This window comes from Somniosus microcephalus, chromosome 25 (genome assembly GCF_052327205.1).
Source record: "Somniosus microcephalus isolate GS21.2 chromosome 25, FLI_Smic_1.0, whole genome shotgun sequence".
NCBI classification, from domain to species: domain Eukaryota; kingdom Metazoa; phylum Chordata; class Chondrichthyes; order Squaliformes; family Somniosidae; genus Somniosus; species Somniosus microcephalus.
In genome coordinates this window covers 51,690,363-51,713,526 of record NC_141011.1, presented here as the reverse complement: position 1 = coordinate 51,713,526, position 23,164 = coordinate 51,690,363, and the positions used below count along the sequence as shown (strand labels likewise).

Here is a 23,164-nt window from a genome sequence, read left to right as displayed (position 1 = left end):
AAAGACAGACCCAATAATTGAAGTAAAAACGGTTTATTCAGGCCTGGGGAGCTGTGGCTCTTGCGTCCCAACACAAGGCTCCGACTCCACCGAATCTCTTGAGGTTCACACAGTTATACACATATTCCGAGACCTCCTACTACAAGAGGTCCAATCGATTTAAAAGTCTATACATTAATCACTAACTAGGTGTGTCTAACTTATACAAGGTAGCCTATAACATAAGTTTCACTTTTCACTGCAGGGGCCTGTGGACCCTCTGATTTCTTGGAAATGAGTCATCAGGACATGTGATTTCTGAGAAACGAGTCATTCTCTCTCTTGACCACTACTAAGTTTCGTTTTTCCAGAAAAGGGTTATGTCAGTGTCTCTTTTTGTAAGTTTCATCTCTCTAAACGGGTATGGTCATTTCTGCAATTAAACATAGGATAATTAGTACATTTCATCTTTACAAATTTTGCTGCGCAATTGCGTTCTACTAAACGTGCCCTGTTACGCTCATTTTTAAATCTTACTTTAAATACATATCAAAAAGAGCAGTGGTCCTAATACCGACCCCTGGGAAAAACCACTGTAGACTTCCCTCCAGTCTGAAAAACAATTGTTCACCACTACGCTCTGCTTTCTGTCCCTTAGCCAATTTTGTATCCACGCTGCCACTGTCCCTTTAATCCCATGGGCTTTAATTTTACCAACAAGTCTTTTATGTGTTTCTTTATCAAACGTCTTTTGAGAGTCCATATACACAACATCAACCGCACTACCCTCATCAACCCTCGCCGTCAAAGAACTCAATCAAGTTAGTGAAACACAATTTGCCATGCTGACTTTCATTTATTAGCCCATGTTTTTGCAAGTGCCAATTAATTCTGTTCTGGATTATTGTTTCTAAAAGTTGCCCCATCACTGACGTTAGGCTGATTGGCCAGTAATTGCTAGGTTTATCCCTCCTTTTTTTCAATCCTCCAGTCCTCTGGCACCACCCCCATATCTAAGGAGCATTGGAAGATTGTGGCCAGAGCCTCTGCAATTTCCACCCTTACTTCCCTCAGTAACCTAGGATGCATCCCATCCGGAATGGGTGACTTTTCTACTTTTTGAGTACGGCTAACCTTTTAAGTACTTCCTCTTTATCTTTAGTCTTCCCCCCCTCAATGTCCAATATTTTTTATCAATAATGAACAAAAGTGTTCAAATAATTTTTTTTTTATAAACACAATTTTTGATTACTCCTATGGTTTTTCTCCTGGGGTGCTCGCGGCATTGGAGGGTTGGCAAGCCAATACAAGAGAAGTATGCATCTGTGATGTGACCTGAGGTCCTAAGATGTAATTCTGAGTAACTTCTTTCGGTTCAAAGCCGACCTCGACATTCCCAATATCCTCTGAAAACAAAAGCAAAGTATTTAGATCTCGGCTACTTCCTCACTCCACCACAAACTTGCTTCCTTCACCTCTTACCAACCCTACCCCTACCTTGGCTATCCTCTTACGACTAATGTATTCCTAGAAAAAACATTTTACTACCTTTTATGTTTTTAGGCAATTTTGTCTCGTATATCCACTTGACCTTTCTATCATTGCTTTTAGGAGCTTTGCTATATTTGTTATTTGGTTTTATGATCTACAAAAATCTAGGCTGATACTCCCAGTGCAGTGCTGAGGGAGCGCTGCATTGTCAGAGGTGCCGTCTTTCAGATGGGATGTTAAACCTAGGCCCCGTCTGCTCTCTCCGGTGGATGTAAAAGATCCCATGGCACTATTTCGAAGAGCAGGGGAGTTCTCCCCGGTGTCCTGGGGCCAATATTCATCCCTCAATCAACATCACTAAAGCAGATGATCTGGTCATTATCGCATTGCTGTTTGTGGGAGCTTGCTGTGCGCAAATTGGCTGCTGTGTTTCCTGCATTACAACAGTGACTACACTTCAAAATAGTACTTCATTGGCTGTAAAGTGCTTTGGGATGTGTCCAGAGTTTGTGAAAGGTGCTATATAAATGCAAGTATTTCTTTAATCCTTTAGAAAACTTCTGAGGAAGAAATTGAATCATTTAAGGCTTGCAACCTTTATACCCATCCCATACCATTCTCCCCCACCTCCTCTCCCCCCCGCCCCCACTCCATCTTTCCTCCGCTCAGTGCTTCCCACTCCCTCTTACCGCCTCTTATTGCTCTCAGGCCCAAGTAACCTCAATCGTTCGTGCCTTTCCCTCTTCAACGTCCCTTCTGCCGTCCATCACCGTCCCCTGCCTGAGCACCCATGCTTTCCCAACTTTGCACTCTCCGCTGCCATCTCTCACCACTCTTGCCCTGCCCATGCTTTTCCTTCCCAATTCCCACTGCCAACCCAGCTACTCAACAACTCCAACTGTCCCAAATAGTCACTTAAAATGTTACTTCCCACTCCCTAACTCTTCACTACACCCCCCAAATCCTCAACTCCCCCCCCCCCCAAACTACTCACTACTCCTCACTTCACATCACCTAAATTACACCCACATCACATGCAGGAACCAATTTTCGTGTAATGGTGCAAGTGCATTCTACAGTATATGGTTAAGATTTGGTGCAAGCCTTGTCAGAATGTTAATGTGCTAATAACACTCTATGTGCAATGTGCAGCCAGGAAGAAAGGTGAGCCAATTATTAATTGAGAGGACATTTTCTGAAATCTGTAAATATGTCCCTCTATAAAAGGTCCTGTGGTCCTCATCTTATTATGCTACTCCCATGAATAGCATGCTCTGCCCCGTTACCATACATACCTGCCTCAGCTCATCTGCTGCTGAAACCCTCATCCATGCCTTTGTTACCTCTAGACTTGACTATTCCTGTGCTGTCCTGGTGGGCCTCCCATTTTCCAGTCTCCATAAACGCTCATCCAAAATTCTGTTGCCTGTATCCTAACTCGCAGTAAGTCTCGTTCACCCATCACCCCTGTGCTCACTGACCTACATTGGCTCCCGGTCCAGCAACTCTTCGATTTTAAAATTCTCATCCTTGTTTTTAAATCCCTCCATGGCCTCGCCCCTCCCTATCTCTGTAATCTCCTTCAGTCCTTCAACCCTCCGAGATCTCTGCACTCCTCTAATTCTGGCCTCTTGCACATCCCTGATTATAATCGCTCCACCGTTGGTGGCCGTGCCTTCAGCTGTCTGGGCCCTAAGCTCTGGAATTCCCTGCCTAAACCTCTCCGCCTCGCTACCTCTCTTTCCTCCTTTAAGATGCCCCTTAAAACCTACCTCTTTCACCTGCCCTAATATCTCCTTATGTGGCTCGGTGTCAAATTTTGTTTTATAACACTGCCGTGAAGCGCCTTGGGATGTTTTACTACGTTAAAGGCGCTATATAAATACAAGTTGTTGTTGCCTATAATGCAATGCCTGCTATATCTGTACGTTCCTTCTTAAAATAGATCTGCACTTAACATTTCAAAGAATGTGCAATTTTTGCAGAAATCACTGAATCAACCCCCGTGTATCAATAGACATAATATGACAATTAATCTTCATGCATCGGGAAGCTGGCACTTAGACCGACAGCTGCTGCAACCCAAGCACAGCAGATGAACCATCAGGGTGCTGTGCCAGGTCCGTTTCGTGGCTGTGTATTCTTTACTTTCTATAAATGTACAAACTCCAGCCTAGAGTCACTATTTTACCCCAACAAATGCACACTTGCACTTTGTTATTCTCTCGTCACACCTGTTACGTGCAAGTATTCAAAGATTTCTCTACACACACAATGCAAGTCTAAGCTGCACAAAACTGTAAAAGTGAATCAGCTTTTCTTAGAAATCATGTTGCAAGTTGGTTCCTTTTGAATTTCCTCTGAAAAAATGTCAGAGCAAATTTATTGTTATTTTATGGGAATCTCAATTTGACAAGAACAGGAATTTCGCTGTCATTTTTCAATAATTGCATATATGTTAAATAAAATTACATTCATAGTAGCCTTTATAATACAATATATAAAAAATGACATGTTGAAATGACACATGAATGTAGATGTACTGACAAGTGTTGTAAAGGTTAGATCTCATCAGTAGATGGCTTTGACTTCCTTTTTGTTTGCAAAAAGTAACACAGATCTTGCCTTTATCAGCAAAGTGCAGATCTATAGCAACCAGGCTAATCAAGTTTCTGCAGCAGAGTTTATTCACACAGGTCTTTTAAATCATGCTGTGTTTCAAAAGAAAGTCAGTGATAACAATTTTTTGGATCTTAATAGTTATGGACTTAATGGTAACATCTGGACTATCCAAATTCGCTCCTCAGCATCAACTCTTTAAACGACAAGTAAGTAATATTTTTCTTAGCCAAGTTTTCTCCATGGTCTTCACTAATTGATACTACTTACAGTAGTAGGTAACATTAACAGTAAGAATTTAATCATCAAGAAATTTAATTTTAAGGCGTTACTATTAGAAGGGTGTTACTACTTTGATAGTTTTGGGTATGCATGTTGCTTGGTGGTATCTGTTCCATTATATATTTATCTTTGGGATACTGGAATGTAGGAATTGCTAGACCAAAAAAAAAACAAGATCCTTTTAGTTTGCCTTCCACAATCCTGGCAGTCGCATGATACCATGTGTTTTTTTTTCATTCGTATAGATATAGGCCAGACCGGCAGATTTCCTTCCCTAAAAGACATTAGTGAACCAGATGTGTTTTTATGACAATCCAGTAGTTTCATGGTCACCATTGCTGATACTAGCTTTTTATTTTTATTTAATGAACTGAATTTAAGTTCCCCAGCTGCCGTGGTGGGAATTTGAACTCATGTCTCCAGATCATCAGTCCAGGCTCCTCGATTAACTGGTCCAGTAACATAACCACTATGCTACTGTACAATGATAATGGAGTTGTTGACTAATCACAGCAATCAATCTCTATCAATGAGTCTACAACAGACCCAGACACGAGGCGAGCAAAACCCCCAGTGGTAGAGAGTTTTGGGAACCATAGGTCCAACAACGTCACCTGTTCTTCCAAGCATGCTACACTTACTACACATATCATGTCTCAAATTACTCTCATACTGTATCCCAAATATTATTTTCTGAAATAAATCTATATAACTTGCATTTGAATGAATCAATACTAACTGGAAGTAGTTGGCACATATGAGCAAGGTAGGGGAAAATATTGTACACTACAGCCTCCTTTACATCTAATCTTCACTTTGGCCAGAAATTCCGGTATGTGTTGCACTTGTCCCATAGTCATAGTGGGTACAAGACTTTGCCTGTATAATAACTGTAAAGTTAGAGGAATTTCTAGTCACAAATGGGCTGTCATGATAAGCACATACAAAGTTGTGGCAATTTAGTTATATACTTAACAGGAATGTGCTGTACACACATGAATGAGTTTGGTGAGGTAATTGATTAAGTATTTCAATCATTTCAGTTAGTCATAGCTAACAGATTCATTTCTCATCCCAATTTTATCGCAATACAAAAAGTATGTTGTCCGCTGTCAAATTATTCTTTTAAAAGCTTTAAATGTACAATTTGCAATGCAGCTGAGATACAAAGAAAAACCTGAAAATTGGAAACATGAAAATAAACAATACTGGAAATTTGGAATAGAAACTGAAAATACTTTAAATACGCAGCCGGTTTGTCAGCATCTGAAAGAGGAGGATAGGTAAATGTTTCAAGTTGGATCCTTTCTGATGAAGGGTCACACCCTAAGCATTAGCCTAACTTTCTCTTTCAGATGCTGGCTGAGATCTGATGCTTTTCCAGTTATTTTCCGTTTTTGATTAACATACAAGGTGCTATAGAACTGAATAATGAGGAAAAACTAGAAAAACTTGGACTCTTCATCCTTGAAAGGAGGCATAGCGAGAGATCCCTGCAAGCACTATAGAAAAGGTAAATTAGAAGCTCTATTTTAAGTTAAACCAAAACTGCAGGACAAGCAGACGTAATGTAAGCTGTTAATAAGAAAGTTCCGATTGATATCAGGAAGTACTTCTTTGTGCAAAGAGTAATTAGTACTTGGAGTGGTCTTCCAGATAGGCTAGTGGAAGCAGAAACATAGAAACACAAGACAGGAGTAGGCTATGCAGCCCTTCGAGACTCTGCCATTCAGTTAGATCATGGCTGATCTGTATCTCAACTTCATTTAGCTGCCATTGTTCCATATCCCTTGATACCCTTACCTAACAAAAAATGTTGGTGTCAGTCTGGAAAATTTCAATTGACGCAGCATCCACAGCCTTTTGGGGGAGTGAGTTCCAGATTTCCACTAACCTTTACGTGAAAAGGTGCTTCCTGATTTCACTCCCAAATGGCTTAGCCCTAATTTTAAGATTGTGCACTCCCCCCTTATTTTGGATTCCCCCACCAGAGGAAATAGTTTCTCTATATCTACCCAATCAAATCCTTTAATCATTTTAAATACCTCGAGGGGCTGCCTAGCCTACTCCTGTGCTTATGTTTCTATGGCCGGAATTTTGCCTGCGTTCAGCGGACAGGATGGGTGGCGGGACAGCTGTTAAATTTTAAATGAATGACAGCGGGTCGGGAACCTGCTGTCAAAACGCGCATACTGGGCTAGAATCATTACTGGCTTGTTTACAGCCACTTAGCAATGGTTTTTTCCCAGCTTTTTGGATTTGACAGGTTGTCCACCAGTTTCCTGCTGTGTCTCGACCTCGTCTGTGAAGCTGAGGCGGGAGGTCACTCGCCATTGAATCAGCTGATGAGTTGACAGCTTCAAATGTCAGGTCAAAGCTCCCAGCTGATTGAGATATGTTCCCTTAACCACTAGCTTCTCTAAACTGCATTTCCACTACAGATTCAGGGTGCTGCAAATCCTTACACAAGTCTCCATCCAGCCTGACCGCATTACCTCACCCACCATTGACAGATCACTTCTGTAATCTCTACTTCACCTGCCATCTATTCCATCAGCCCTTGAAACTCTCTTACCTTGGTCCTCAGAATCCCACCACGATCAGCCCCAACACCAGCAGCACCAGGCACACCAGCAGCACCAACAACAACACCAACCTTCTCCGCAATCAACTGACGCTGCACAGGACACAGGGCATCAGCACCTGAGCACATTGCTGCCCGGGAGGCCAGGGATGGCCTCACCATGGCCAGATTTACTTCACTTGATGCTGCACACCCTGGCTGCCACATGATGCGCCAGGTTGGCACCACCCCACACTAACACCATAAAGCATCCCTACAATGCCCAAGCCATTCCTTTCACACTCATCACCATTGGGGGGTGGGAGGTATCATTATGTCTCACCATTCACTGTAACTCACTAAGCCACTTCCAAAGCTGCACACAAATCTGTCCAAGAATGCAAAATGTTGAAAATAAAGATGTCAATGTTTGACAGCACATTAACAGAAACTTTACATGAACATTGGCTAAAACACCCAAGAGCCTACCCTTGTGTGTTGTTAGTTGGTATGATTACCCTGGGATGAGGGTGAGTGTGAGGAGTGGCTAGTGAGATGGCTATGTGATAATGTAGGTAGAGAGGGATGGGTGGAGGTGCAAGGTAAGTTGGTGTGAGTAAGGATGTGCAGGAGTAGGGTAGGGTAGGGATGGGGATGTGATGAGTGGCACAGCAGGATGAGGTTGAGTGTGGCTTTGAGTGTGGAAACAGTAACATTTCAAGATTGACTGAGCGCCACTGCAGCCTGGTCCTCCTATAAGCATGTGGAGGGAGTCATGGGAGAGCCTGGGTGCAGCCGTACACCTCTGTGCAGTGCTTGTCAGTGTTTGCAACCCCTCAATGCTGTAGAACACTGACAGCACAAATGTCAAAATAAATTTGGGCGTGGTCCCTTTAAGGGAACCGGCTGATGACGCGTCATAAATGACGTCATCAGACCCGCTTCCTTCAATTGGCTGGGAAACTCGCTGGGCGGGCTGAACGAGCCCAATCATCGGAAAGTCATTTCGGAGACCAGGGTGGAGCCATCTGCGAGGCCGAGACCCAACACCGACATCGCCCGCCATGGACTCGCTGAGATAGGGTAAATCGCGGCCCTCATTTCTGCTTCCACTAGCCTATCTGGAAGACCACTCCAGGTACTAATTGCATTTTGCACAAAGAAGTACTTCTTGATGTCAGTCGGAAACCTGCTTATTAACAGTTTAATTTACGTCTGCTTGTCCTGCAGTTTTAGTTTGACTTAAAATGGAGCTTCTAATGTACCCTCAAACTTCTAAACTCAAGGGAATACGAGCCAAGTTTATGCAACCCAGTCTCATAATTTAACCCTTTAGGCCCTGGTATCATTGTGATGAATCTGCTCTATACTGCTTCCAAAGCCAATATATCTTTCCTGAGGTGCAGTGCCCAAGACTGAATGCAGTACTCCAGATGGGGTCTGACCAAGTCTGTAAAACTGAGATGCTGGAGATATGGACAGATGAGCCAAATACCTTCCCTCATCTATACATATTCTTGTGATACGGCTTTTCTTTGAGGACTGGAAAAAAAAAGGAAATTTCTACAGCGCCTTTCACGGCCACCAGATGTCCCAAAGCGCTTTACAGCCAATGAAGTACTTTTTGAAGTGTAGTCACTGTTGTAATGTAGGAAACACGGCAGCCATTTTTGCGCACAGCAAGCTCCCACAAACAGCAATGTGATAATGACCTGATAATCTGTTTTAGTGATGTTGATTGAGGGATAAATATTGGCCAGGACACCGGGGATAACTCCCCTGCTCTTCTTCGAAATAGTGTCACAGGATCTTTTACATCCACCTGAGAGAGCAGACAGGACCTCAGTTTACCGTCTCATCTGAAAGACGGCACCTTTGACAGTGCAGCACTCCCTCAGTACTGCACTGGAGTGTCAGCCTAGATTTTTGTGCTCAAGTCTCTGGAGTGGAACTTGAACCCACAACCTTCTGACTCAGGGAGACATTCAACCTTAAAATAAAAAAAAGTAGAGGATAATAAATTTGAGAGTTCTTAGAATACATTAACAATTATTTTTATGCTTATTTTTAGGGGACAGCCATTTAAGACAGATGAGGAGAAATTTCTTCACTCAGAGGGTGGTGAATCTTTGGAATTCTCTACCCCAGAGGGCTGTGGAGGCTCAGTCATTGAGTATATTCAAGACTGAGATCGATAGATTTTTGAATATTAAGGGAATCAAGTGTAGGAAAGTGGAGATGAGTTAAAAGATCAGCCATGATCTTATTGAATGGCAGAGCATGCTCGTAGGGGCAAATGGCCTACTCCTGCTCCTATTTCAAATGTTCTTTTAAAGAGAAACTTTAAAAAGCATTTTACGCCCGGATCCCAGGAACGAATAAAGAAAGAAAAAACCACTATGCCACGGTAACCCCAGTTACTTCACTGGCTGCGGGTGCCCAATGGTCTGACCCCTATCCTTGTGGAGCTTCCAGCACAGCATGTGCCAGATAAATATTGAAATGAGTTGATGTTGCCTCCACGATTGTGCCTTCCTCCTGTGGGCAGTGCTTTATCTGCTCGTGGCCACCTTCTCAGACGGCCAAACCGAGTGCAGAAACTCATTGTTTCGGGAACTGAAGGGGGAAACCCATGTCCCACCCACTCAATGATGCAGCAACATGTTTGGGCAGCAGCACTGGTGGCTCTATTGGCCTCGCTGAGTCACCGGAATAGGCCTAAAAGCAAGGATTTACTTTAAGCGAAAGCAGAATACTGCTGATGCGGGAAATCTGAAATAAAAACAGAAAATGCTAGAAACACTCAGCAGGTCGGGGGCAGCTTCTGCGGAGAGAGAAACAGAGTTAACGTTTCAGGTCGATGACCCTTCGTCAGAACTCAAAATGGAAGCAGTATTGAACTCTTGGATAAACTCAGGCTTTATAGAGAGTTAAAAGCTACTGTGAGGAAGAGAAGATTGCTTGAAGCAAATGTTTCTGAAATAGCTGTGATTTTCTTTCCTTTAGGAATGTATGTAATGTACAAAATGCTGTGTGCACCATCACAGTTCTAGCCCAACTTACGCAAATGATGGAATATGAGGACGTGCATATGAGGTTAAAAAAACAATCTTGGCAATATCACCCTCACATTGGCCAAAATAACTATAGACAGATCTTCTCTTCCTCACAGCAGCTTTTAACTCTCTATAAAGCCTGAGTTTATTCAAGAGTTCCAATACTGCTTCCATTTTGGGAGAGACTGTCCCATCATTGCTCTCACACTCCTGTCCCAGTACACAAAGAAAAAGATATGTGATCCCTCTCACCTTCAGCTTCCAACCTCCAACCTTTGACTCTCCACTGCAACCGTTCTCGTCTCTTAGATTTTTTTTTCTCTTCTGTTTATCCTGAGCTCCAAATGTGCTGTCGTATGCACCACCTCCTCTTCCCCGCAGCCGTACTGCGTTGAAATCGGTTCTCATTGCAATGTTTCCTGCTCTAATTCATTCTTTTCCAAGATCTCAGAACATCAAACTTGACGTCACACTAATCACTATTTCTTCGCTTGCCTTTCCACTACTCTGATCACACTTGGTGGTGTCCTGTACAATGGGGCGCTGGCCTTCACCTGGGTTCTCAATTTGAAAAGACTTGTGAAAATTTTACACCAGTCATGGTTGAAAGCTGGCCTCTTGAGCGCCCCTTATTTTAATCGCTCCACCATTGGCGGCCGTGCCTTCAGCTGCCTGGGTCCTAAGCTCTGGAATTGCGTCCCTAAACCTCTCCGCCTCGCTACCTCTCTTTCCTCCTTTAAGACGCTCCTTAAAACCTACCTCTTTGACCAAGCTTTTGGTCACCTGTCCTAAAATCACTTTATGCGGCTCGGTGTTAAATTTTGTTTGGTGCTCGCTCCTGTGAAGCGCCTTGGGACGTTTTACTGCGTTAAAGGCACTGTATAAATACAAGTACGATAGCAAAATACTGCGGATGCTGGAAATCCGAAACAACAACAGAAAACGCTGGAAAAACTCAGCAGGCCAGGGCAACATCTGTGGAGAGAGAAACAGAGTCAACGTTTCGGGTCGAAACCCTTCTACAGAACGGAGAAAAAAAGGCAGGAAATGAAACAGATTAAAAGGCAGTTTGGGGGCTGGGAAATGGGGGAGGGGATGAAAGAAGAGACATTAAGAGATATTCAAGGCGAGGCGAGATGGTAATAGGACAGGTAAAGAAACAAAGGATAGCTCTAGATGAAGTGTGAAATGCGCTGGCAGAATGAGAGACAGTTGCCATGTGGGAGAGAGAAAAAAGAAAAAGGCACAAACCAAAAGTGTGGATAAACAATATAAAAATACAATAGGGGCCGAGGTTATGATCTGAAATTGTTGAACTCGATATTGAGTCCGGAAGGCTGTAAAGTGCCTAATCGGAAGATGAGGGACAGCACCTCATTTTTTCTCAGTTCTGTAGAAGGGTTTTGACCTGAAACGTTGACTCTATTTCTCTCTCCACGGATGTTGCCTGGCCTGCTGAGTTTATCCAGCGTTTTCTGTTGTTGTATAAATACAAGTTGTTGTTCCGATGTAAAGCTTGCTAGTCCTTAATATTAAAGAGGCAGACTTGCCACCAGCATCCCCTTTACAATGGAAGTGTTGTAAAGCATTGGTAGCAACTTCAACACCCACTTTTTTTTTGTGTATGTCTCATTGTATTATTTGAATGTTTCTGTTTAAACAGTGAATAAATTCATTGATATGAAGCGTTTTGGGAGGTCCTCAGGATGTGATAAGGTGCGAAATAAATACAAGTTCCTTCTTTCTTTACTGGGTTTTCTATCCAAGAGAGAGGCTGAGTGTCAAAACAATCATTGATGCGGTAAAGCTCCAGATTGTATATAGAACTGCTCATCTGTTGTTACCAAATCATCTTAATAAGGACACGCTACTGCCTTTCCGTTTCTATTTATCGATGAAGTTAAAATCTAAAGCTTGTTATCTGTCTTAATATTAGCATACCACAGTGCCCTCTAGCATTTAGAAGGAAATGTTTACTAATAGGAAACTCTCTTTTAACTGGAAATCTCTGTTAACCGGCAAAATTCAGGAGTAGGTTCAGGTAAGTTTTACTTCATATTAGTGGCAGTTCCTGGATCTGTGGCCGTGTAACTGGGGTTCGTGCACTTGTTGCTAAGCAACAGGGATGCTTGGTCTGTGGCTGGAGTTCCTGCACATGTTGCTAAGCAACAGGGAAGCCTGGATTTGTTGCTGTGTACCTTTTAAACTATACCTCTCTGTAATCCGGACTTTTTGATAAACTGGCACCACGCCGGTCCCGTTGGTGCTGGATAATAAAGAGTTTCCTGTATATTGTAATATCTAACAGTCAATAATTTGCGGATTGGCTATTGTCAGGAAGAAACCCTTAATACAGTTGTTTCTGTTGCTGGGACTAAGCTCAGCAGATCTACTGGAAAGGTACGTGGCTTGGGCCCATTTCCTCACATGCAGGGCAGCAGACTGTTCCCACTGGTGGTTCACTCACAGGTGGGCGGATGATTGTGCCAACAACAGCAACAACGTAGTAAAACGTCCCAAGGCGCTTCACGGGAGCGGTTATCAAACAAATTTAGCATGGAGCTACATGAGGCGGGATTAGGGCGGATGACCAAAGGTTTGGTCAAAGAGATAGGCTTTACTGGGCAAGAAAAAGGCCATCAGGCCCATCCTTCGGCTTATTTCCTCCTCATGCACCAACCAACCCTTCCCCCACCAACCCCTCTCCTGGGAAATGCAACAAATCAAATAGAAACAGATCTGCAGCTAATTCAGGGGCTAACCCTGTCAAAGATTCCTCACATGAATGATCAGGCAAACCTCGAGGTCCAACACCCACTAATTCTTTTCCAGAACGGTTTACTTTCTCACAAACTGAAAGACAAGTTGGGATGGGGCCTTAATCACTGAATGAGTCCAACTGAAGACAAGACTGCGGCCACTCCTACAGGCTTGTCATTGGGGAGGTTCCTGGCAATGGTGGCTGGCATGGACCCAACAGCATCAATATTTTACTTAAAGCATCATTTGTACCCTGAATGTTCTCAGTCACCTGAAGAATGCTTTTTTTTTTCAAAGGAAAAAAACGTTAATATTTTCTCTTCCTTTTCATTCACTGTGTCACCGTCTGAAGTCGTAATTTGTGTCATTTTTCTTTGTATTTTTCAGGTTCCTCTGCAAAAATGTCCCCCAGGTAAAAGAACCATTTATTTCTGAAACTATCGGTTGAGTTTATATGTGTTTTGTTTTGCTTTTTTGCTTTGCATTTTTTAATAGTGGTCGATGAGACCAAAAAAAAAACTATTTTTTTTTGTGCTGTGAAACTTGCAGATACCAGAAAGCAGACATCAGGTGAGGGTAGGTCACCAGAAAGGCTGGCCTGCTATAACTTGGGCACATTCTGAGGACGCCATATTCGCCAAGGTATCTATGGAGGAGGAGAGCCATTCAGCCCCTCTTAGCACAATAGGCGTGGCTCAGAGGCAGCACTCTTGCCACGCTCCAAAAATCTGAGCACATAATCCAGGATAACAAAAGAAAATGCTGGACAAACTCAGCAGGCCAGGCAACATCCGTGGAGAGAAAATAGAGTCAACGTTTCGGGTCAAACCCTTTGTCAAGACATAATCCAGGGGTCACAGTCTAAGGATAAGGGGTAGGCCATTTAGGACAGAGATGAGGAGGAATTTTTTCACCCAGAGAGTGGTGAACCTGTGGAATTCTCTACCACAGAAGGCAGTAGAGGCCAATTCATTAAATATATTCAAGAAGGAGTTGGATATATTTCTTAAGGCTAAAGGGATCAAGGGGTATGGGAGAAAGCAGGGACCAGGTACTGAATTTGGATGATCAGCCATGATCGCATTGAATGGTGGAGCAGGCTAGAGGGGCTGAATGGCCTACTCCTGCTCCTATATCTATGTTTCTATGAGTAGTGCTGCACTGTTGGGCTTGCTGTCTTTCGGATGAGATGTCAAACCATCTCAGGTGGATGTAAAAGATCCCGTGACATTGTTTGAAGAAGAGCGGGGGAGTTCTCCCGGTGTCCTGGCCCATCTTTATCCCTCAACCAACTGCACTAAAAGAGATGATCTGGTCACTTATCTCATTGCTGCTCGTGGGGCCTTCCCGTGTGCAAATTGGCTGCTGTGTTTCCCCATGTTACAACACCAATACCCCTCGAAAGTACTTAATTGGCTGTGAAGACCTTTGGGACGTCCTCTTCTTAGGCAGTCCCTCGGAACCGAGGATGACTCGCTGCCACACTAAAAATGAGTTCTCAGGTGACTGATGAGTCCAATGCAGGACCTACAGACTCTGTCACAGGTGGGGCAGACGGTGGTTGAAGGGGCGGGTGGGTGGAGTGCTTGGGTTGACGTGCACTCCTTGCGCTGTTCGCGCTTGGCTTACGCTTGCTCCCGGCGAAGAGACTCGAGGTGTTCGGCGCCTTCCCGGATGCTTCTCCTCCACTTTGTGCTCTGGTCTTGGGCCAGGGATTCCCAGGTGTCGGTGGGGATGTTGCACATTTTCCAAGGAGGCTTTGAGGGTGTCCTTGAAGCGTTTCCTCTGCCCACCTGGGGCTCTCTTGCCGGGTCGGCGCTCCGAGTAGAGCGCTTGTTTTGGGAGTCTCGTATCGGGCATGCGGACAATGTGACCCGTCCATCGGAGCTGATCGAGCGTGGTCAAAGCTTCTTCTGGCCATGAAAGGTGCTATATAAATGTGAGTTCCTTTTATCCGTCCAGAAGACCCCTACACTTCGCCCATGATGCATCGAATTAGGTCTCGAATGATTCCAGGGTTTTCGCCTCCATCACTCTGCCAGAAGTCCATTCCAAGTGTTGCTCACTCTCAGTATGAAGAAAAACCTCCTGATGTCAGCTCAAATGTTACATTTTATTAGTTTGAACCTGTGTCCCCGTGTCCTACTCACACAGTTTAATTTAAAGTGGTATTCCAGATTAACCGTTTCCATACCACTTATCACCGATTACAGCTCTATAAGATCATCGCTGAGATACCTCCATTCCAGGCTGAAAACCCCAAGGGGGGGAAATTAACTCGCGCCACCTTTGGGGCGTTAACTTCGCGTCCCAAAAACGTTAGCACCCCTGTGCCCAAAATTCAATGGTAGCGCCCCAAGCAGGAGGCGGGATGCTACTGGAAGCGCTCCCCCTCCCTCTTGGGGCGCTCCCATTGAATATCGCGGCGCTACGAGCAGCAGCGGCCTGCGCGCAGACACGTAACGCCGCGGTACTGCAGGCCTCCCTCCCCTGATTAAAGGGGAGGGGCCTAGCGCAGCATGCACCGGGGCCCTGCTGGACCACCGGGGAGCGGGGTGCCAGGAAAAGAGCCCAGCCGGCACCCCGCAGCGGGAGGCCAGAGGGGGCGGGTGCTGGCAGGCAGCCCCAAAAAAATGGCCGCCCGGCACCTGCCCTTTAATTATTACCGCTCCGGCCGCAAAAACGCCGCCCTGACCCTGTTGGACACCGCGTCCGGCGGTAGGTCAGGGGGCGCGAGCCAAGTTTGCGGCTGGGGCGCGAACGGGGTGTTGCGCACGGTGATGATGACATCGCCGGAGGAGCAGTGCCACGGGGCGCTACCGCCGCCGCTAACCTCCTGCTGAATTTCACGGGAGGCGTCAATGGCGCCGCGCCCGGGTGCTAGTTGCTTTGCGTCCCCTCGGGGCGTTAACGGGAGGCGCAAAGCAACCGAATTTCCCCCCCCCCCAAGTGTCTCCTCATATCTCAGACTCCCTGCTACCAAGAATCAGCCTTCATTGCACTTTTCTTTCTGCATCTTTCTAGCTCCGAGACTTTTAGAACTGAAAGTAACTATTGGATTCTGAAAGCAGGACAGTGTTGTGTATGTTCATAGCTCCAGTGAACCAGGCTAAAAATCACAAGAATTCCAAACACTCTCAGTGAAGCAAGACATTCAGCTCCCCCGATGGCCTACTGGCTAAAGGCACTAATTGCCATACAGACCAGAAAGTCTCAGGTTTGCTTCCTCCTAGCCTGTGCTCATTTAACTCACCACAGCCAGGGCAATAGTTGGGATGCTCCAATTGACCTCAGCACACATGGCGCGGGGAGTGGGGAAGACAGCCGATGTTCTGCGACTGTTTGCTATCCCATGATCCGTATTAGAAGGTGTGCATGTGAGGACATCAGGGTGAGAGCAGGCTAGGGCTGGGCAGTGATGCCCTTCACAGTCGAGTAGCCGGCTAACACTCACAGTCTAGGCCGACACATGAAGATCGGTCGCTTGGGTGAGGACCATTGAAGGCTACGGAACCAATCTCGAGCAGTAGTCAACGCATTTGGGAAGTGAAGGCGTTAGATAATTGGTTTAAAAAAGGATGCAAGTCTACTTTGCAGGGATGTGAGCCTTTCTGGTTGACAGAGACTGACTGTGATTAATCCGATAGTCAGCTTCACTGTATTGAATATATAACGTCAAATTTTCAAGTCACTGTCTTTGCACCGATTTTTAATTTGAATCATGTTCTCCGTAAACCAATTCTAACACTTTGCATCATTTCAGGTTTAAAGTCTGAACGTTATTTAGAAGTTTGGACTTCTAAAATAAAATCCAAATAGTAAATGATTTTAACTTACAGATCAATGGCTGGCTTACAGGAAACAATGGCAGTATTAGATTTCAACATTGCCCCAGTGCATACATTGCTTCTCATTCATTACTGTATAATTGAATTGAAAATGTAGCAATCTCCTTAGCTACTTATTTAGTGATGGTTGAGGACAGTCAGCCAGAATGAGAACATTAGGTACTCCAGTCTAACCTGTAACAGGGTGTTAATTCATCACACACTTCAGCCTATCTGTAGAAATTTACTTGTCTTTCTATTTTATCAATACTATTATAGAATCATAGAATGATACAGCACAGAAGGAGGTCATTCGGCCCATCGTGCCTGTGCCGGCTCTTTGAAAGAGCTACCCAATTAGTCCCACTCTCCCCCCGCTCTTTCCCCACAGCCCTGCAAATTTTTCCCCTTCAAGTATTTATCCAATTCCCCTTTTGAAAGTTACTATTGAATCTGCTCCCACCGCCCTTTCAGGCCGCGCGTTCCAGATCACAACAACTCGATGCGGAAAACAAATTCTCCTCATCTTGCCTCTCTGGTTCTTTTGCCAATTACCTTAAATCTGTGTCCTCTGGTTACCGACCCTCCTGCCACTGGAAACATAGAAACATAGAAGATAGGAGCAGGAGTAGGCCATTCGGCCCCTCGAGCTTGTTCTGCCATTCAATGAGATCATGGCTGATCATCCAAATTCAGTACCCTGTCCCTGCTTTCTCCCCATATCCCTTGAGCCCTTTAGCCTTAAGAAATATATCTAACTCCTTCTTGAATATATTTAATGAATTGCCTCAACTGCCTTCTGTGGTAGAGAATCCCACAGGTTCACCACTCTCTGGGTGAAGAAATTCCTCCTCATCTCAGTCCTAAATGGCTTACCCCTTATCCTTAGACTGTGACCCCTGGTTCTGGACTCCCCCGCCATCGGGAACATCCTTCCTGCATCTAGTCTGTCTAGTCCTGTTAGAATTTTATAAGTTTCAATGAGATCCCCTCTCATTCTTCTAAACTCTAGCGAGTATAAGCCCAATCGACCCAATCTCTCCTCATACGTCATTCCTGCCATCCCAGGTATCAGTCTGGTGAATCTTCGCTGCACTCCCTCCATGGCAAGAACATCCTTCCTCAGATAAGGTGACCAAAACTGCACACAAACAGTTTCTCCTTATTTGCTCTATCAAAACCCTTCATGACTCAGACGTCATTGCTCCTCTGAACTTTCCTCTCTTCTTCTTAAGCTGAAAATACATTGGGCCTTACATCCTCTTCCTCCTTTCAACATCATCACCGTGATTAAATCAAGACTCGTTGCGGGATTGCCTGTGGAGTTACTGACACTCCAGTGGCAGACGTCCGCTGAGTGTTTGCCTGCAGAGAGATGACACCTGGAATGGCGAGTCCTTTTTAGTCTTCCACTGGCAGCTACCTCTTTCAACCACATGTCCCTCCCGGCCTTCTGAAACGTCCTTCCTAAATACCTCAACCGTACCCACTCCCTCCCTGCTCTCAAAGCCTACTCAAGACATCTCTTTTCAAATTGCGCTTCTGGCCCTGCCACTTAACTCTATTCGACCTGTTCTTACTGCATCTGCTCACCGTTCATTTAACTTTCACTTGTACTTCTTGCAATTTGGTATACTGCATTCGCTGCTCACGATGCGGTCTCCTCTACCTTGGGGAGACCAAACGCAGACTGGGTGACCGCTTTGCAGAACATAAGAAATAGGAGCAGGAATAGGCCATTTGGCCCTTCGAGCCTGCTCCGCCATTCACTAAGATCATGGAACACCTCCGTTCAGTCTGTAAACATCACCCCGAGCTTCCGGTCGCCTGTCACTTTAATTCTCCTCTCCACTCCCACTCTGACCTCTCCGCCCTCGGCCTCTTACACTGTTCCAACGAAGTTCAAGGAAGAGCACCTCATCTTTCGATTAGGCACTTTACAGCCTTTCAGACTCAATGTCGAGTTCAGCAATTTCAGACTATAACCTCAGCCCCTATTTTTTCACAGAGCAGCTGTTGATGATTCTGCCATTCCCATTTACACCTCTTCTAGACTCATCTTTTGTTTCTTTACTTGTCCCATTACCATCTCCTTTTGCTTTGCACCATCATCCCTTTTGTCATTTAATCTCTCCTGCCTTCCACCCTGTGATGAAATATTCATCATCATCACTGCCTGTGACTGAGATCGGTTTCAGTGCCATTTCCCTTCCCCCAGACCTCATTGTATTGTGTACTGGAATGTGCTGTATTGTATACTGGAATGTGCTGGAATGTGCTGTGTGTAGGGCTCCGCCCATACCTGGCCCCGTTTGTAGGCTGGCTCAGTCTGGCCTCAGCCTCCAGAAGGAAGACATCTCTCTCGCTTACGTGTTACGTTCTAAGTTAATAAAAGCCTTGTTTTGTTCTGCTAACTTCGAGTCTCGGAATTATTGAGGCACATCAATTTTATTAACTTATTTTTCAACACTATGGATCAACTCCTGAAACCCGAACGTTTGGATTTGGACCAGCATGCTCCGGACGCATCAGCACGCTTCGGACACTGGTTTGAGTGTATGGAATTCTTCCTGGACAATTCCGCAGCCGTCAAAGACGCTACGGACGCTGCGAGGATGAGACTCGGAATTCTGCGGAATTGGGTAAGCCACCGGGTTTACCCCCTCATCCAAGACGCCGAGACGTACCTGGCTGCCTGCGACATCTTAAAGGCGCATTACCAGCAGCCTACGAATGAGGTGTATGCTAGGCACCTGCTCGCTACCCGCGCACAGCGACCTGGGGAATCGGTGGAGGAGTTCCTAAGCACCCTGAAAATGCTTGGCAAAGACTGCAAGTGCCGAGATGTAAAAGCCGCAGTGTACACTGACGAGCTTGTTCGCGATGCCTTCATCACAGGCCTCAGCTCCACTTACATCCGGCAAAGACTGCTGGAAAAAACGGGGTTGGACCTGAAACAGGCTGCGGACACCGCGCGATCCCTGGATGTGGCCCAGAGAAACTCGAACGCCTACTCTTCAGCCCGCGCCGTCCACGCCACCACGTGTGCACCGAGGGCGCCGCCATCTTGGAAGGCATCTTCCCCGCCCGACAGCCCGACACCGGCTGGGCCCCGCTCTCCCCCCAGAAGCCCTACGACAGCCGCGACGTGTCAGGGACCCAACTGCTACTGCTGCGGGCAGCCAAAGCACACCAGAAACCTGTGCCCGGCGAAAGGCACCACCTGCTTTAAGTGCGGTAAGAAGGGGCACTTCAGGAAGGTGTGCAGAGGGAACCCCGCCGGAAAACCAACCGTCGGAAAACCCGCCACCGCCGCGTGTGCGCCGTGGGAGCGGCCATCTTGGACGCCATCGTGCCCGACCTCGTGGGGTCCGCCATCTTGTGAGCAGACAGCGTGGACGCCATCTTGTATCGATCAGGGCCCTACAGTGGCATCGGTCACAGTGGACCAGACCAGGCCGCACCCGCTATCCAGATCAATGGTGGACATTGAGGTAAACGGGTGCCGGGTTAAATGCTTAATTGACAGTGGAAGCACAGAGAGCTTTATCCACCCAGAACTGGCACAACAACTCTCCCTAAAGGTGGTCCCTACTCAGGGTACCATCTCTATGGCTGACAAAACCCAGACATCGACCATTCTGGGTTACTGCACGGTACAATTGTGCGTTAACGGAACTGTATATGATAATTTTAAAGTATTAATCATGAAGAACCTATGTGCGAGCGTGATCTTGGGCCTGGATTTCCAGTGCAACCACCAAAGCATCACGCTCAAGTACGGTGGGTCCCAGCCGCCCCTCACAGTGTGCGGTCTGGCTACCCTGAAGGTAAAGCCGCCTTCGCTATTCGCGAACCTTACCCCTAACTGCCGGCCAATAGCGACCAAAAGCAGGAGGTACAGCTGGGAGGACAGGCGGTTTATCGTGACCGAGGTAGACAGGCTCCTGAAAGAGCGCATTATTGAACGCAGCAACAGCCTGTGGCGCGCCCAAGTGGTAGTGGTAAGGGGTAGCGAGAAGAAACGGATGGTGATCGACTATAGTCAAACGATCAACAGGTACACCCTACTAGACGCCTACCCGCTACCCCGCATATCAGAAATGGTGAACCAAATCGCCCAATACCGGGTGTTCTCCACCATCGACCTCAAGTCAGCGTACCACCAGCTCCCTATCAGACCAGAGGACCGCCCGTACACCGCCTTTGAGGCGAACGGACGCCTCTACCAATTCCTCAGAGTCCCCTTTGGGGTGACGAATGGGGTCTCGGTCTTCCAGAGGGAGATGGACCGCATGGTCGATGACCACCACTTGCAGGCAACCTTCCCCTACCTCGACAATGTCACCATCTGCGGCCACAATCAGCAGGATCACGACTCGAACCTCGAGAGGTTCCTGGAAACCGCACAAAAACTCAACCTCACCTACAACGAGGACAAGTGCGTTTACAACACCACGCGCCTCTGCATACTCGGCAGCGTGGTGGAGAATGGGGAAATCGGACCAGACCCCGACCGATTGCGCCCCCTACGGGAGCTGCCCCTGCCCAACACTCCCAAAGCCCTGAAAAGGTGCCTGGGGTTATTTTCTTATTATTCCCAATGGGTCCCCAACTACTCCGACAAAGCCCGCCCCCTCTTGAAAGCATCCTCTTTTCCGCTCTCTGCTGAGGCCCACGCCGCCTTCAAAAGCATTAAGCAGGATATTGAGCGGGCCACGCTACAGGCAGTGGACGAGAACACTCCATTTCAAGTGGAAAGTGATGCGTCTGACTTCGCCTTGGCGGCCACCCTCAACCAGGCGGGGCGGCCCGTAGCTTTCTTCTCGAGGACCCTCCAAGGGCCCGAGATCAGACACTCCTCCGTGGAAAAGGAGGCCCAAGCCATCGTGGAGGCAGTGCGCCACTGGCGCCACTACCTAGCCGGCAAACGCTTCACCCTACTTACCGACCAGCGGTCGGTAGCGTTTATGTTCAATAATAAACAGAGGGGGAAGATTAAAAATGATAAGATTCTTAGGTGGCGGATCGAGCTCTCCACCTTCGAGTACGACATCATTTACCAGCCAGGGGCCCTTAACGAATCCCCTGACGCCCTCTCACGAGGGATGTGTGCCAGCGCCACCGGGGATCGGCTACAGACCCTCCACAACGACCTCTGCCACCCAGGGGTCACGCGGCTGTTCCACTTCATAAAGTCCCGTAACTTACCCTACTCGATTGAGGAAGTTCGGTCCCTGATCAGGAACTGCCGCACTTGCGCTGAGTGCAAGCCTCGGTTCTACCGCCCAGATAGAGCCCACTTAATCAAAGCTACACGGCCCTTTGAGCGGCTCAGCTTAGATTTCAAGGGCCCCCTCCCGTCCGTCGACCGCAATGTTTACTTCCTGAACATTGTGGACGAATACTCCCGGTTCCCATTCGCCTTCCCCTGCCCAGACATGACCAGCGCCACGGTCATTAAATGCCTCAACAGCCTGTTCTGCCTGTTCGGTATGCCGAGCTACATCCATACGGATAGGGGGGCGCCCTTCATGAGTGAAGAGCTACGCCAGTACATGTTGTCCAGGGGGATCGCCACGAGCCGTACCACCAGCTACAACCCCCGGGGTAACGGCCAAGTGGAGCGAGAGAACGGGACAGTATGGAAAGCAGTCACTCTAGCTCTAAGGACCAAGGGCCTCCCTATCTCCCGCTGGCAGGAAGTCCTCTCGGATGTGCTCCATTCGATACGGTCGCTATTGTGTACGGCCACCTCAGGCGTATCCATGCCGTCATGGCTCTCCACCCCAGGTCCGGTACTCGTGCGAAGGCATGTGAGGGGCCACAAGACGGACCCTCTCGTGGAGCCAGTACACCTACTCCACGCCAACCCCCAATACGCATATGTCCGGCACGCCGACGGAAGGGAGGACACCGTGTCCATAAAAGACGTCGCCCCAGCCGGCATCGACAACAACCACGGCAATAGCGGCAACGACGATCACAGCAACTCTTACCCACCCACTACTCTTTCATCACCCCCGGAAGAACACCGACCAACGGCACCCCCACCAACTACCCCTTCAACAACCCTGGCGGCACCCCCGGCAGAGACCCAGGAGGCTACCGGGGACACCCAGCCGACACCCGCGGCACCGCAACAGCCACGTCGGTCGCAGAGGACTATCAAACCCCTGAACAGACTAAATCTATAGAAGGGGTGAATGTGATGAAATATTCATCATCATCACTGCCTGTGACTGAGATCGGTTTCAGTGCCATTTCCCTTCCCCCAGACCTCATTGTATTGTGTACTGGAATGTGCTGTATTGTATACTGGAATGTGCTGGAATGTGCTGTGTGTAGGGCTCCGCCCATACCTGGCCCCGTTTGTAGGCTGGCTCAGTCTGGCCTCAGCCTCCAGAAGGAAGACATCTCTCTCGCTTACGTGTTACGTTCTAAGTTAATAAAAGCCTTGTTTTGTTCTGCTAACTTCAAGTCTCGGAATTATTGAGGCACATCACACCCTATCACAGACCTTCCCTTTATATTCTTTCCTCCCCTCCCCCCTTTCCCTGCTCCTACACGTGCTTAAAATCTGTTAC

General features: G+C 46.9%; 1 pseudogene across 1 annotated transcript in view; it reads left to right on the top strand.

Moving 5' to 3' along the window:
* Positions 1–4,124: 4,124 nt before the first annotated feature.
* The window catches only part of LOC147100802 (uncharacterized), a 49,929-nt pseudogene continuing 30,889 nt past the window's right edge, over positions 4,125–23,164 (top strand). The window contains exons 1-2 of the transcript XR_015073579.1: positions 4,125–4,298; positions 13,138–13,162. The product of XR_015073579.1 is annotated as an uncharacterized LOC147100802 (transcript). The remainder of the gene's footprint in view (positions 4,299–13,137; positions 13,163–23,164) is intronic.